Genomic DNA, 17,596 nt, shown 5'->3' on the forward strand with positions numbered 1-17,596 from the left:
TGACAAATTAGTGGCATACAATTAAAGATTGAAGTTAGAAATTAATGACAGACATTTGAGTTTCAGATTTCATACCCTTCAGAAAATTCATACTAATCAAAGACCTACTACTTACTATTCTATTATCTTTCTAAGTTTATAAGAGCAATATTTAAAAATGGTCCTTATTTTGGGCCTTTGTCCCACTTCTGTGTATGGCTTTGTCTAGATTTCTTGCTCTGAGGTTGAGAGGTATGACAAATGTGTTAGAGCCATCACCATCAGCCAGAGACATTTCAAATTGTGACATACTTGTTGCACCCCATTCCCCCATGTAGTGACTTTGGATGTGTTCAAGCAAGGCAAGGAGCAATTATGCAGTGTAAGTGTGCAGAGTATTCCCCCATCCAAGGTAGACACAAGTACGACAGTGGTTTTTCATCTGTCCTTAATTTTGCAAAATGTTCTGGTTTTCTGTCATATTTTTATACTGTTGATTTATGCTTCTTATTATTCAGAAAATACATGCTGTCGCAGTGCCCTCTTGCTCTGTGTTTAAGTAGCAATGCTTTAATGACCATCAGGTAAGCTTGTCTGAGTTTGTAAGATGCAAGTAAGCTTTAATAAGCATACTGTTAAAGAATTACCAACATTGAAAAAGCCTTTTTGTTGTTGCCATGCAGAGAATATTTACATAACTAGATAACATATAAGCCTTAGGTATTGAAATGCATATGACAGTATTTGTAATAATGGACAGGATTACAGTATTTTCAGAAGCTCATTACATTTGTTGGAGACTTGCAGTCATCTTTGCAAGCTTTACCCGTAAACTAAACAGAATGCAAATCTATAACGTGTGGTCCATAACCTGTGCAGTAATCCTTTAAGTAGTTTATCTTGAGTTTGTTTCTTATTTACTGTTCATTTTTTTAATTTGATCATGTGTTCCCCATGAAACAAGTATATATTTGTTGTCAGGCAGCAGGTCTTTTTTAGATAAGAAACATTTTTACAAGTAGGGGTATCACAGAAATTGTTGCTTTCAGCATGTTACTTGGTACTTTTATAAAGCTGAATATAAATTATAATTAGAACTGCAGTGCAAGGGGAAGTGGTTTGAATTAAGTGCTGCTTGTTTTTTTATACTTGATTTTGACTGGCATTCCAGTAATGTATTTAAAAAGTAATTTATTTTTTCATGCCTCACAACCTTTTTGTTTCCATCTAGATATTAAGTAAGCTCTCATGTAGCCAATGCATTGAATTTTTTTTTTCTTCTACACCTCATTTTGTCTTGATTGGACTCTCATAATGATGGTTTGGCACCCAGGGCAGCATATTTAATTAAAGTTCCAGTTGTTATGGTTTTGAGCATAGCTCTGATCCTTTCTAGTTGGCCACACCCCTTCCCATTGGCCCCCACCCATTCAGCTGTCTCCTGCAGCCCTCTTTTGATTTGAAGTCACCAGCCACCACTGAGTCTCTCCAATTGCTGCAGGTTCTTGGAAAGGTGCATACCAAAAGGGGCATTGTATTCAATTATTGGGCTGATGAAGGAAGAATACAGGGAGGCTATAACTTCTTTTTTTCTGGAGGCAATGCCCTTACTTATGAGATGAAAAGTATAGAATGACCTTCTTATCACTGTGGACACATGGTGATCAAAACTTTTTACTGTCAACCTGTGTGCACAGGTCTCTCACCACTAATTGCATACTTAGGGTGTTGTTATTGATGTGGTAGTTAGCAGGAACATCACTCTCACTGAAAGGGATGATAATACATTTTTTACATTGTGTTTAAGGCCATGACTTTGGCGCCAGTCATTTGTTTGTGTAAGCCCCTCTTGTAGGATGTTGACATTGTTTGTAGATTCTATGACCGCTCCCAGTTTGCAGTCATCAGCAAACTTTGTCAGCCGCAGACCTTTAGTTTTAGCTTGCATTTCAGAAAAATAGATTCCAAACAGTAGAGGTCCCTAGGACTGATCCCTGTGGAACACCACTGGTTACAGGTCTGCTGTTAGAGGTGGATTACTCTATTTTGACTATATGGGTTCTATAAGTGAGACAATTAGTCACCCATCCAATGATATATGGGTTGATACCTAGCTGGGTGAGTTTGTCAATTATGCCTGAGTGGCAGATATTGTCAAAAGTCTTGGCTAAGTCCAGCTAGGCTGTATGCACAGATTACCCCTCATCAAGGGCCTTGGTGACTGTCTTGAAGAAGTCCACCACGTTTAAAAGGCATGATCTCCCTTTGACAAATCCAAATTGAGTAGGTTCAAGTGTTTGGAGGTTACCAATGTTTTTGTTGATAAGGTCCAAGATGATTCACTGAATGGTCTTGCAGATAAGGCTAGTCAGCCTAATAAGTGTATAGTTTCCGGGGTCAGTGGAAGCACCACCTTTGTGCAAGGGGATAACAGTGGCCTTTTTCCATTCAGCTGGGATGAAGCCAGTGCTTAGACTATGATTGAAAAGAGTACCAAATGGCATTGCTAATTCTTGTTTGAGCCCATGTTGAACACAGCCTGGGATATTATCAGGTCTGATGGGTGTTGTGTTTTTGACCTTAGAGAGGGCGTTCATGACCTGCTCTTTAGAGATACAGGGTAGAGGACAGGTGGTAGGGATGTCTTGCGGTAAGTGTGGCAGGGAAGGGGGAGTGAAGTTTTCACAGCACCTGTCTGCTAATAGGTTAGCAATATCTACAGGCTCAACATATGTGGTATCATTAACTACTACTTCGGCACATATCTGAGCTTTTCCTTTTAGGTTACGGATGTAACTAAAAAATGCCTTATGGTTGTCATTAGTTGAGGAAGCTAATTTCGATTCATAGTTAGCTTTGGAGGATTTCACAAGGAGTCTTATTTGCTTGTTTAAGCTGAGGAGGGAATGTTTCCAGTTTGGTGTTTGCTCCCTCTTACTCTTAGACAGAAATTTCTTCCTCTTATTGTAAAACCTGTTAATGGCAGTTGTCCACCAGACAGGTTTGCTCTTACTTGAGGAGCTTGTTTTGGTCCTATCAGGTATTGCATCATCAATACAGTTGTTCAGGTGTTTGTATAAAGCATTTGTGTAGAACTCGGCATAGTTGCCAGTTCCATCTGAGGGAGGAGGTGCAGTGAAGGTATTTATACCATCCCGTAAGAGGTTATAATCTATTATGGAGAAGTTTTTTTAGTTTAGTTTGCACTACGGGGGTGTCAGGTGTGATAGTAACTTTGAATGGGACTGATTTGTGGTCAGAGCTCACCAGGGAAGACCTCATAATGGGGGTGCTATAGTGGTCCCCCATATTGGTAAGCACCAGATCCAGGATGATGCAAAAATGTTTTTTTCCAGCAAGGATGGCTTGAATTTGATGCTCAGAGATTACAAAACAGACACAGACACAGCAAGCCTGGAATTGAGCTATGTTACAGCTGAACTAGTACAGTATGCAGTAAAACGTGGCCAAAAACAATTTTGACAATTCAAAAAGACAACAGAATTCAAATACTAATTAAGCATGCAATATAATAGCAGAAACAGGCACTTAAGTTAATTGGAAGCAATGGATGGCTCAGATATTTCAGCAGCTCAGTGAAGAGCTGGTTTTAGTGCTCAAGTGATACAAGGCAGTCTAGATTCTGTAATACTGGCTCTAGCCTATGCTAAGTGCAGAGGTATTTGAAATTTAAAGTGCTTAAAGTCACAGTCACAGCAGAAAATAAAACATTATAAATCAGCAATTCAGTAGGACAATGTTCTCAATGTAATCAGGCTGCTAACAAGCAGTAATAAAATAAGGAGTATAAATGCAATTGAACATTTAAGAACAGCAGCAAAAGAAAAAAATTACAGTATTAAAGTAGGAAAAAGCACAGTATAAGTACAGTAAAACATAGTAAAAGCAGCTGAATAGAGTGTAATTTTTTTTCAAGGTTAAGAGCTAAGGGGATGGGCCTTCCCAAATAGTCTCACGGTACTCAGTAGAAATAGCTGATGTGATGGGACTGGGAACCATGTCCAGTAACAAATTTATAATAAGAAGCGAGCAAAGCCAAAGCCACCAAGTTATAAGAACACAACAACAATAGGCTGGGTGGAAGGGAAAATCAGATGGATCCAGCCAGACTAAGTGTTCACAAGTGAAACAGAAACCAGTTTAACACACAAACTTAACAACACTAAGAAAATAATTATTAAATATCACTGAAATAGTTATAGCAAGTGCAAAAACATACGTATGTCAAGCTTTGTATGTCAGATGATGTTAGAAGTATTCTAAGCCAGGCAAGAAGTAAAGACCTCTTGAATATTATATATATATATATATATATATATATATATATATATATATATATATATATATATATTATATATACACACACGCACACATACACACACACACACATGGGTTGAATCTCATAACACTGAGACCAAAACATCTAAATCCCAAAACACTGAAAACCCAAAACATTGAAAACTCAGAGCATTGAAAGTGTGCTTTATAACACTGAAAACAACAGTGCATATGTAAATAGCACCCTCTCGAACTATAACAACACATAATTAACAAACACACTTTCTACTACATTTCTGCAGGGGGGCATGCCCTCTGCACCCCCCATGTGGGGGGATCTTGCCCCCACACCTCCGTAAATTAAATATACTAACTCCAAGATTCCACTACAGTGGAAAAAAGTTAATTTCCTAATCACTTTTTTCCACTGTAGTGCGATCTTGGAGTTGGTATATTTAATTTAGGGGGGTGGGGGGTGCTGGGGAGCTTGCCTCCCTGCAGAAACGTAGTAGAAAGTGTGTTTGTTAGTTAGGTGTTGCTGTAGGTGGAGGGGATCTTATTTACTTGTGCAATGTAGTTTGCAATGTTATGAAGCACACATTCAATGTTCTGTGTTTTCGTTTTGGGTTATGAAGCACACTTTCAGTGTTCTGAGTTTTCAGTGTTTTGGTTTTTCACGGTTTTGAATTTTCGATGTTATGGTCTCAGTGTTATGAAATTCAGCATTATGAAATTTCAGTGTGATGAAGTAGATCCATATATATGTGTAGATATATATATATATAGTGTTTGTGTGTGTGTGTGTGTGTGTGTGTGTGTGTGTGTGTGTGTGTGTGTGTGTGTGTGTGTGTTTATTCTAGCAATGTAAATACTGTAATTCCTCCACACCCATTGTAGAACTCTGGATAATAATAAATTAAAAATAAATAATTAAATAGCCCAAAATAAATCAAGAAAATCACAAAAAAATGCAATGCTCCAGTGTCCATTTATCCACATAGCAGTGAACAACTGTTCAGAAATGAATATAAAGCAACTGAAGGAAAATATAATAGTTAAGTAATTAAATAACAAGGTAAGTCCTGTAAAGCACCTTTAAAGGCACTCAGCACAATTACATGATACTGCATGCCAATGAAAACCTAGTCATCCAAAAAGAATACAAAAAGATAAGTCCAGCTGCAGTCACCAACAGTTAAATTCCATAGCCACAAGTCCAATGTATCACCGAGAGCAGTGTTCAGGCAAAATATCTCTGCAAGGATGTGAACATCTGCTTGAACGTCAAAATGCTGTAGCTGCAAGACACCATTGTCTATCAGCCCCTTCCACATACATCTAGGTCCACAACCCTAGCACCTTCCAAAGAACCAACCTAGAAGATTTGCAGAAAAAAATAAAAGGTGTAGCAGCAGCTGCAGGTGTGCTAGCCACCAAGTGCTGCTGAGTGTGCCAATACACCTAATATTTTCTTTTATGTTTAAAATATCTTCATCTCATCTTACCTTTGTATGTTTGTGGGAACTCCTCCTAGCCACAACGTCACACTTCTGTGGGCTGTCTTTGCTGCTACATTGACGTGCTGCTGTGGGCTGTCCTTCCAGCCCACCCTGACATGCTTCTGTGGGCTGTCCTTCCAGCTTCCCTGACATGGTATTGTGGGCTGTCCTTCCTGCTTCCGTGACATGGTGCTGTGGGTTGTCCTTCCAGCCACCCTGATATGCTTCTGTGGCTGTCCTTCCAGCTGCCCTGACTTGGTGCTGTGGGTTGTCCTTCCTGCTGCCCTGACTTGGTGCTGTGGGCTGTCCTTCCTGCTGCCCTGACTTGGTGCTGTGGGCTGTCCTTCCTGCTGTCATAACATGCTGCTGTGGGCTGTCCTTCCTGCTATCATGACATGCTGCTGTGGGCTGTCCTTCCTGCTGCCCTGACTTGGTGCTGTGGGCTGTCCTTCTTGCTGTCATGACATGCTGCTGTGGGCTGTCCTTCCTGCTGTCATGACATGCTGCTGTGGGCTGTCCTTCCTGCTTCCCTGACATGTTGCTGTGGGCTGTCATTCCAGCTACACTGACATGTTTCTGGGGCTGTCCTTTCTCCTGCCGTGACATGTGTTGTTGGCTGTCCTTCCTGCTTCCCTGACATTACTATGAGTTGCCATTTAATGTAGCAGTAACATGCAGCTGCCGGCTGTCTTTCCTGCTGCATTGACATGCTGCTGTGGGATGCCCTTGCTGTTTGTTTATTTATTTTACATTTGCTGACTGGGAGAGTCCGACTGGATACATGTCCATTTTCATAGGAGGCCCGGGGAGATAAGCTCCACAGATTAAGAACAAACAACTATGAGATTTCTACATAGCAAGCAAGTATTCATAGGAAAACACATGATTTAATAAGATTCCATAGTTTTAAAGTTACAAAGTACAATATTCATTGGTAGTCACAAGTTTTAACAAAATTCCATAGTTTAAGTTAGAGTAAAGTAGTACTTGGACTTGGACTACATGAAAAGGGACGTCGAGGAGCTCTCTGATTATGTAGCCCAGGCAGGTATGACCCTGACCTTGAGCATCCTCCTACCTCCCTTATGATGATGCCCACAATAGTGATATAAGATGATCAGCTTTAATAATTGGCAAATTAAATTTGGTGTCATTCAAAGGATCATCTGTCTGCCTGATGACATGACATGACGACACTGCACGCCTGGACGAGGGACCGGCTTGCACCTGGCACCCCCCACCCTTCCGGATATTGGCACCAAGGCTCTTGCCAATTCCCCATAGTGCCTTTTAGGCAAACCTCAAACCCTAAAACACCCACCCTAGAAAACCAAAAAAAAAAAAAACTAAGGGTATGCTGCTGCTCAATGCCAAGATGCTCATCTCAAGATGCACTCGAAGGAGAGGGTTCTCTCTCAATATGGAGAACTGGTTCAAGGCTCCTGAGAGCACCCAGCTCCAGCAAGAGCACCCCAGCACTAACTCAATTTCACCATTATCATGCACCCGAACTGACAAGGGTGTCCACCGCACAAAGCAGAGACAAGGAGGTGAGGTTTCATAAACGCACCCACACCACACCGCCACATGGGGTTTAACCATAGGCATCTAGGGCCTCAAAGACCATCCAGGTGCAAGGCACCCAATGAACAGCATGTTACAGGCTCAACTCCAACAAAATCAACATCTCGGCCTTCTCAAACTCCCTTCATCATAATGGCAAACACAACATCACTATATCAGACAAACTCAGAACTACTAATCTTCATAACTGGGAACACTATAATAGAACCTGGACACCCAACCAAAAATACAACACTCTAAAACATACTTGATCTCATCACAACAATGGGAATGCCATTCAACAATCCCGTCAAACATACTTGATCTCATCATCACAAACATGTCATACATGTCCACAACCATCTCACTGGTGATCATCAGATCATAAATACCAATAACAGATCTCCCTTCATCAAAATCCAATCCCAAACAACTAACTTGAAAAACAGTGAAAAAGCCCAAACCAAAAAATCACACTTCTAAAACTTCTGTGTGCATTCAGCAGTAAAAAACCTCAAAAAAACTAGCCTACTACGCTGAAGGCCTCTAAAGCCTACCCAAAACTGCATGATCACTGCAAAAAACAAGCACTATCCCAACTACCAACTAAAGGCACTGTGTAGTCTGGTGGACCCACAAACAACAAACACAACAGGTAAAATTAGCAAGGAAAAGCCAGAGCCAAGATCTAAAAAGAAGGTAAAAAATACTAGAACCTTAATCAAAAAATAGAAAAGAAAATCAATCCAAGCATTAAATAAAATTCATTTGATCAAAATAAGTAAAAATCAAAAACAATCATAAAAAATCATAAGAAGAAACCCAGGAGAAAAAAAAAACTCTGCACTAAATTGGTTCAAATCAATGTTAAATTAGAATAACTGAACACACACATACTGCTTACTCCAGAGTTCAAAACTCTCCCCTCCCCAAAGGAGAAGGATCTATTCCACCCTCCTCCCCCAACAAACATGATCTGCAAGCTTGGGGAAACCCCCCCTCCCATAAGGAAAAAACACAGTGAGAACTGCCCTCACTCCCTCAAAAAACAAGAATCCATGGTGAGAAGAATTGTACTCACAGTAAGTTTAGCTAGCATGAGACCCCTCACCTCACCAGACGACTGTGTCATGTCAACGAACTCACACAGGAATCCACAGCCTGGTTACCATACAGCCGTGATCATTAGCCCCCCATAGCCTGAGCAAAAGGCAAGACCCATTACATGGAACATATTTATAAGCAGACTTTGGATCCAAAGTGAGAGGATCATACTGGGGCAGACTCCTCAGGCTTACTTGCTTTGGTTTTCAGACCGAGGATGCAGCTTCCATTTTAGAAAGACATAGGAACATAAGTCACCCAGGCCATACAGGACTTTTCAGAGTCTCCACACCAAGGCCTGATAAACCCAAGGCAAAACTCACGAACCAAACATGAGCACATCACCCAAAACACGTCACCAAACCGAGGCAACAGGGAAAGGACATGCTGGATCAATGTCACCCACACTGGTTCATAATCAGAGACGCCACAGGGTTTCACAATGATGGTAAACTGTCAGCATTCGAACAGATGGTGGCAGAACCAGCTCGGTCCAAGTTGTTGGAGCTTTGTCCATTAGAATGTATTGGTTTCCAATAATAACATTGATTGAGACAAATGTAAGTAAAAGGGTGGATGTTAGGGTTAGTTTTGTGAGATGTGGTTGGGTTTAAAGCTGGAATGTGTATAATTGCTGACTGTTGGTGTGGGTGCTGCTGCACTAATATGCTGCTGAGGGATGCCCTTCCTGCAGCACTGATGTGCTGCTGTGGGATGCCCTTCCTGCAGCACTGATATCCTCCTGCAGGATGCCCTTCCTGCAGCATTGATATGCTGCTGTGGGATGCCCTTCCTGCAGCACTGATATGCTGCTGTTGGATGCCCTTCCTGCAGCACTGATATGCTGCTGTGGGATGCCTTTCCTGCAGCACTGATATGCTACTGTGGGATGCCCTTCCTGCAGCACTGACATGCTGCTGCGGGATGCCTTCCTGCAGCACTGACATGCTGCTGCGGGAGGCCCTTCCTACAGCACTGATATGCTGCTGACGGATGCCCTTCCTGCAGCACTGATCTGCTACTGTGGGATGCCTTTCCTGCAGCACTGATTTGTTGCTGCGGGATGCCCTTCCTGCAGCACTGATATGCTGCTGTGGGATGCCCTTCCTGCAGCACTGATATGCTGCTGTGGGATGCCCTTCGTGCATCACTGATACGCTGCTGTGGGATGCCTTCCTGCAGCACTGATATGCTGCTGTGGGAGGCCCTTCATGCAGCACTGATATGCTGCGGGATGCCCTTCCTGCAGGATGGCATTCCAGCTGCACTGACATGCTGCCGTGGGATGCCTTTCCTGCAGCACTGATATGCTATTGTGGGGCACCCTACCTGCTGCAATGACATGCTGCTGCGGAATGCCATTCCTGCTGCACTGACATGCTGCTGCGGGATGCCATTCCTGCTGCACTGACATGCTGCTGTGGGATGCCCTTCCTGCAGCACTGATATGCTGCTGCAGGATGCCCTTCCTGCAGCACTGATATGCTGCTGTGGGATGCCCTTCCTACAGCACTGATATGCTGCTGTGGGATGCCCTTCCTGCTGCACTGACATGCTGCTGTGGGTTGTCCTTCCTGCTGCACTGACATGCTGCTGCGGGATGGTCTTCCTGGAGCACTGATATGGTGTTGTGGATCACCCTACCTGCTGCAATGACATGCTGCTGCGGGATGCCCTTTCTGCAGCACTGATATGCTGTTCTGGGGCATCCTATCTGCTGCACTGCCATGCTGCTGTGAGATGCCATTCCTGCTGCACTGACATGATGCTGTGGGATGCCCTTATTGCAGCACTGATATGCTGCTGCGGGATTCCCTTCCTGCTGCACTGACATGCTGCTGCGGGATGCCCTTCCTGCTGCACTGACATGCTGCTGCAGGATGCCCTTCCTGCAGCACTGATATGCTGCTGCAGGATGCCCTTCCTGCTGCACTGACATGTTGCTGTGGAATGCTCTTCCTGCAGCACTGATATGCTGTTGTGGGCCACTATAATTGCTGCAATGACATGCTACTCTGGGCTACCTTTACATATGGATTGACATGCTGCTGTGGATGTCCTCCATGCTGTACTGCATGCTACTGTGGGCTGACTTTCCATATGGATTGAGCTGAAGTGAAATACCCTTCCTGCTGCCCTTCTAGCCAGCCTGGCATTCTGCTGTGGACTGCCCTACCTATTACACTGCCGTACTGCTGTGAGCTGTCCTTCCTGTTAAATTGATATGCTGCTGTGGGCTGCAATTCCTGCTGCTCTAACATGCATGTCTATGCAGCCATTCTTTGCTGCACACCATCCTATAAAGGCTGCGAAATAATAGGAAGGTGACATCCATTACAGTGTATAGGGCCATAGTAAAATGCATAAGGTATCTGGTAAACATAAATGGATTATGAAGTGGACAAAGGCAGATTCTTCTTTGAATCCTATATAACATGTTTTATAACCCACCACCCTTGAGTTATATATGCAGTAGTGTTCAGTATACCCTCAAAAATGGATACACACAGGCGTATAGACACAGACACACACTCACACGCACCTATCAAATTTTTCTGCTAAGTTTAAAGTTCCTTCATTTCATCTCAAATTTATGCAGGACTAAGTTATTGCTCATTTTCTGCTTATCCATTTGTTGTCTTTGGTTTGGGTCATGATCAGAAAGGGTCTTATGACTAGTTCACCTATCAGGTTAACAAATTTAAATAAAGCACATAAATAAAATTTAGCTGACAGACTCTTCCTCAAAATGTCAACTTAACAGCTCCTAAAAGTTGGTACTTTAAATCACAGTGTCTAATGTTGTCCATAATGTGCAATGGCAACACTGTACTTTGAATTAGAATTACTTGCTATTTGTTGAGGTTTAAAATTCTGCTCTTTCATTTTCTATGAGTCTTATACAAGGAATAGTTGTGCCTTCCTTGTCTTATACAGATAACCCCACATTACAACTGTTAACAAACATAAAGCCATGCATCTTACGAGTGATGGGATGTGTCTGAATCCAAGAATGATTTATTGTTGCTTACCTTGTAATGTCCCTCTGTGATGCATTAGGCAAGTACTGTTTGACGTGCAGTTTTGTCACTAAACGTGCATCTGTCTTTGCCATGGACTAGATAGGTTCTGTGCAACTTTTGGTACACAGAGTAGGGGCTCCTTAAAGAATTTGGGGCAATCTTTACATTTTTTCATGTGCAGTACTGTACAAAGAAAGTACAGCTGTGTAAAATCTCACCATAATGGTAGATGTCCTTGCCGTTACTGTTACAGTATTCCTCTCAGATGGGATTCCCTGCCACGGAAGCCCGATATCCGGTCAGTCTACCAAAGCCTACAGTTTCTTTAAGGTATGCCAAACATCGCCCACATTCTCCTTGCATAGTGTAGGTCATAAAGGTGATGTTCAGGCATACCATCTACAGAACTGATTGCCCCAGTAGGAACACCAGTCAAAGGAACCCAAGAGGTAACCTGTACTTCTAGGAAGGCAAAGGACTAGGGGAATGGAGAGAGACAGTAAATACTGCAGCAGTCAAGGCAAGGACATCTACCATTATGGTAACATTTACACAACTGTACTATAACCTAACATTCACTGCTGCAGTATTCTTCACAGATGGAAGAGTGCCAAAGCTCAAAAGGAAGATTGGGAGGAGGAAAGAGCAGAAGAGTTCCCTAAAAAGCTATGAAGAATGGAGCTAGCAAAACCAGCCCTAGCTCTAGAGATACTGTCCAACTTGTAGTGTTTGGTAAAGATATGCACAAAAGTCAAGGTAGCTGTTTCAAGAATATAATTAGTATCTAAGCCCTTGAAAAAAGCACCAGAAGAAGCCACAGCACTAGTCGAATGAGCCTTAACTTTAGGAAGGCTCTTGTCATGGAAAGTGTAACAAAAGGAAATAGCGTTAGAAATCCGAGAAGAAATTATTTGCTTGGATACAGCTAGTCCCAAACATCTAGGATGAAAAGAAACAAAAACTGATCAGATTTTCTAATACCCTTAGTCTTATCCAAATAAACCCTGAGTTGCCTATGTACATCCAAAGTATGCAGAACCCTCTCAATGTTAGATTATGGTGCGGGGAAAAAAAGGATGCAGAATAATAGACTGATTAAGTGATAGCTCATTAACCAACTTAGGCATAAAAGAAGGATTAGCGCACAAGGACACTCTGTCCTCAAGAAATATCAAAAAAGGAGGACAAGCCACAAGGGCTTGCATCTCAGACACCTGTCTGGCAGAAGTAAGAGCTAACAAGCAAAAGAGCAGTCTAACAAGAACAATGTTGCAAGGGTGCTGAAGCAGCAGGCTCAAAAGGAGCCTGAGTCAACTTCTTCAAAACAAAAGTAAGATCCTAGATAGGAGGAACAAGCTTCTTGGGAAGTCTAATATTAAGGACACCTTTAAGAAATTATTTAACCTCAAATCTAGAACTAAAAGAGGAGATAAAGGCAGACAAGCAGAGATAGATGATAAGTGGGCCTTAATAGAAGAATAGGCCAAACCAGCATTGAGCAACTCACACAAATAAGAGAGAACCAAAGGAACATCCAGAGTAAGTGGGACCAGGTTACAAGACAGACACCAAATAGAAAACCTCTTCCATTTGGATAAGTAGTATATCCTACTAGTTGGTTTCCTGACCTCCTGCAGGACATGCAGCATGTCCTCAGATAAAAGGTGTCTCTCAGGAATCAAAATCCTATCACCCTCAGTTTCTGTTGAAGCATGGACAGGTGGGGATGGATGAGAGATCCCTTGTCTTGTGTGATTAGATCCACACTGTGAGGTAACTTGTGATGACTGCACCTGGATAGATGCAGACGTACAGGGAACCACTGCTATCACGGCCAAAAGGGAGTCACCAACTATATTTTGGAAGCATCCTGTTGAATCTTGAACAGGACTTTCAGAATGAGAGAAAGGGTAGAGAATGCAAAAAGAAACATCCCTTTTCAAGAAAATGAGAGGGCATCCATCTTCCAGAACAGAGGACCTGGGACTCTGGCACAAACCAGAGGATGTTGTCTGTAGAGGGGAGGCAAAAAGATGCACTTGAGGAGTACCCCACTGGTGGATAGTGTCCAAAAACACATTCCTGTGAAGCATTCATTCATGGAACTGAGTTAAGGACCTGCTCAGAGGGTCTGCCATAATGTTCTGACCAGAGGGTATATAAACTGCCTGAAGAGTCACTTGATAATTGACAGCAAGATACCATACCAGAAGTGCTAGCCAGCAAAGAAGATAAGATCTCATTCCTCCGTGTCTGTTGATGTACCACACCACTGTAGTATTGTATGTGAACACCTTCAGAGGCCCCAAAGAGAAAAGAAGATGAAAGGCCTGAAGAGCCAGCAGAAGAGCTCTCATCTCTTTAGTAGTGATGTGCTCCTTCTGCTGATGAGGCGATCAAACCCCCTGTTCCTTTAGGGAGCCAAATGTCACCCCACCCATCCTATGTCTGAATCGTCTGTGAACAATTCCTGATAGGGAAGAGGGGAATGAAAAGGAGTCCCTGGATTTGGACACAACTCTTAAATCCGCCAGTAAAGTTCCTGTTTGAGACAAGGAAGAAGAGGAGCTACGAAGTCTAAAGGATGTGCATGTTAAAGCTGCACTGACTTCAGAAACCAGTGAAACTTTCTCATGTGAAGTTTGGGCAGAGGGAGCATCAGAATGGAGGATGCTATGAAACCCAGAGCTGTCAGAACCTCCCTGGTGGAAATTAAAGCCAGAGGAATCATTCATCATCATCAGAATTAATGACAGACTCATCGCAATCAGACTCCAGTGTAATGATAGGGCAGTGTCCATAATTTCAGCATATGTCTCACAGCAGGGTTGTGATAGTGAGGAAAATAACACATTCAGACAGCAGTTGCAGGACCTACTAGATAAAGCAGGACAACCTGAATTGGTGTTGATAATGGGTGACTTGAGTTCACATATCAGGACAGACAGAACAGGATATGAGGACTGCCTGGGTCCACAGGGGTGGGGCAACAGGAACAAAGAAGGAGGGGCCATTCTAGACTTCTGTGTAGCAAATGGCTTGAAAGTAGCCAACACATGGTTCAGAAAGAGAGACAGTCACAAGATCACATGGGGAGTGATCAACATTTAACTCAGGTGTACTTCCTCCAAGTAAGGAAAAGGCACTGGGGAAGAATCAATGATTGCAAAATCATCCCCAGTGAAACATAAAGCATAAAACATAGCATAAACCACTAGTTGCCAAAATCAGCTGCAAGCAGTGGTCAGAGAATGCTCTAAGGTCTACAGAGACCAGGCTGAAGACCTGGAGGTTGACTGGAGAGAAAATATAACAGTTCAAGGAATTACTCAGGGCTCTAGCACCCCAAGAAGAGGAGGAAATACGTGGGGTTGGAAAAGAATGGCAGTGCCTCAAAACAGCATGTGTGAGGACTACAGAACACATGTGGCCTAGTCAGGTATGGAAATAAGGTACATAAGGAAATCTGGTATTGAATGCAGAAGTCCAGGAAGTCATCAAAACAAAGAAGGAGTGCAGGAAAAAGTGGGTGATAGAAAAGACCGACCAGGCTAGGAAGAAGTACTGGTTGGCTAACGAAGAAGCTAAGAAAGTAGTTGCAATAGCAAAGAATAGGGAATCAGAGGCACTCTACCAACTTCTGGAAAGTGACTCATTAGGTGGCACAAAGACACTATATCAGGTTACAAGGCAAAGACAGAAAAATAAAGAAGATAGACACCCTTCATAAGTCCGCAGGACATCAAAGGAAGATAGAAGGAATATTTCCAGCAGCTTCTGAATGAAGAAACCCCACAAAACCTGTACTGTCCCAGAAACAGCCTACGATGAGAGAAGAAGAGGAGCCTACCCTAGAAGAAGTAAGAATAGCACTAAGGAAAATGAAATCAGGGAAAGCAACAGGCTCAAATCAGGTCACAGCAGATATGATAAAGATGCTGGGTGAGATGGGGAGAAATGTCTCCTGAGGGTACTCATACCAGTGTGGAAAGAAAGGCGTGTCCCAGATGACTGGAGAATAAGCATACTCATGCCAGTGTAGAAGAACAAGGTATAGAGCAATGTAATGCAAAACTGAAGGCACATGGGATGAAACTACACACGGATAAGACAGTGGTAATGGCAGCAAACTGAGGAAATCGGAAGAAGCTGAGAACCGAGGTAGAACTGAAGATAGTGGAACCAAGTAAATACCTTCAGGTATCTGGGAGGGGTGGTTGAGGAGAAGGGAAGTCTGAATGAAGAGGTCAAAGCTAGAATCAAAGCAACTGGAGCCAAATGGCATAGAGTCTCAGTTGTAGTCTATGACATAAAAATGCAAAAGAAGCTGAAATGTAAGGTGTACAAGACAGTGGTGCGACCCGACCAGTACCACTGCATGGTACAGAAACCTGGCAGTAAAGGCAGAGCAGATGAAAAAGCTAAGGCAGAGCAGATGAAGAAGCTAGACGTGATGGAAATGAAGTGCCTGAGAAGGGTGGTAGGATGCACTCTGTGGATAGACAAAGAAATGAAGACATAAGAGCAGAAGCCAATGTAGCTCCAATTGTAGAAAAGATCAAAGAGAACAGATTATGGTGGTTTTGACATGTGCAGAAAAGCAGAAGACAATATGGTGAAAAAGATTTAGGATGGACAGGAAGAAGGTAAGAGGAAACAAGGACATCCAGCAAAGAGGTGGATGGATTGTGTTAAAGATCATCTATGACAGTCAGTCATGAGTGTCAAAGAAGGCAGGAGTGTGGCATTGAATTGAGAGAGATAACAACAGTTAACACGATTCCCTGACCCCATGTAGAAAATGGGAAAAAGGGGGCTGATGATGATGATGACGATGAACTCTAGAGAGGACACCTGAATCAGCAGGTCATCTAAGTAAGGACATATTTGGATCCCTTGAAGCCTGCAAAAAATCAATCAGAGGAGCAAGGCATTTGGGGAACACCCTTGGTGCATTAGAAATGCCAAAGGGCAAAGCAGAGAACTGAAAATGCCAGGAGGCAACAGAGAAATGCAAAAACTTCCTGAAAAGAGGATGGATCTGAATGTAGAAATAAGCATCCTTGAGATCCAGAAACACCATATAGGCCTCAGGGAACAAGAGAGGAAACAGAGTCTGAAGGGGCAACGTCTGAAATGAAGGCACTTTCAAAGTATTTAGATGAGAGAGGTCTAGAATAGGTCTCCAAGTGCCCTCTTTTCTGGGCACTTGAAGCAGTCTGGAGTAGAACCCTCCCCCTTTCAGACACAAACACCTCTTAAATAGTACCCTGAGTTAAGAGATCTTGAAGAACCTCTGGGAAAAAAGGGAGGTTGCTCCTGAGGAGGTTGAGGAATGCCCATAAAAGAAGGATGGGATTTCTACACCATGAAGTACCCATGATGAATAATCAACAGAACCCAGGAATCCTGAGTGATCTGAAGCCAAACAGGAAGAGAAAGAGAAAGGAAAGTGAAAGAGGATTGTCGCTGGGAAGAGACGGATAGTCATAAAGCACCTGGTTTGTCAGAAAAAGAAGGTTTTGGAATCCCTGAAAACTGAGTGGCCTTAGAAGGAGGAGCCCATTTGCCATAGAAGGACGAGATTGCCTATGAGCAAAGGCTGGCTTAGTATGGTAGTTTCTTTGAAAGTTAGACACAGGAGAAACATACACATGTATAAGCTTCTGTAAGGCCTTACTCTTATCTTGAAGGGCTTAAACAAACCAGTAGCTGCTTCCCCAAAGAAAAGTTTAGTATCCAGAGGAGCATCCATCAATTTAAACTTAATGTTATCAGGCAGAGGTTGACGCCTAAGCCAAGAATACCTTCTCATCACTGAACCAAAAACAACAGCCCTAGAAGAGGCATCTGCCACATCATAACTACATTTGATAGAATGACAAACGACTTGACAGGAAGTCCCTAGCAATGAAAGAACAGAAGTTTTACCCTCAGAGTCTGGAAAATCATAAATAAGTTTACAGGCCTAAGAAAGAAGAGCCAATACATACCTAGACATATAGGTCTGATAATTAATAGCCCTAAAAGCTAGGGTAGCAGAAATGTAAATCGTCTTACCCAGTCTTTTCATGGTTCTGCAGTCCTTGTCAGAAGGCAATAACTTGGGCAAGAAAGCAACTGAAATGG

The 17,596-nt window shown here is 42.7% G+C and overlaps 1 protein-coding gene across 5 annotated transcripts in view; it reads left to right on the plus strand.

Moving 5' to 3' along the window:
- LOC122790699 (dual specificity testis-specific protein kinase 1-like) overlaps positions 1 to 17,596 on the plus strand; it is a 1,196,153-nt gene that overhangs the window by 268,899 nt on the left and 909,658 nt on the right. The window lies entirely within an intron of this gene.

Source organism: Protopterus annectens, chromosome 16.part0 (genome assembly GCF_019279795.1).
Source record: "Protopterus annectens isolate FY-2018-M chromosome 16.part0, PAN1.0, whole genome shotgun sequence".
Taxonomy (NCBI): Eukaryota; Metazoa; Chordata; order Ceratodontiformes; family Protopteridae; genus Protopterus; species Protopterus annectens.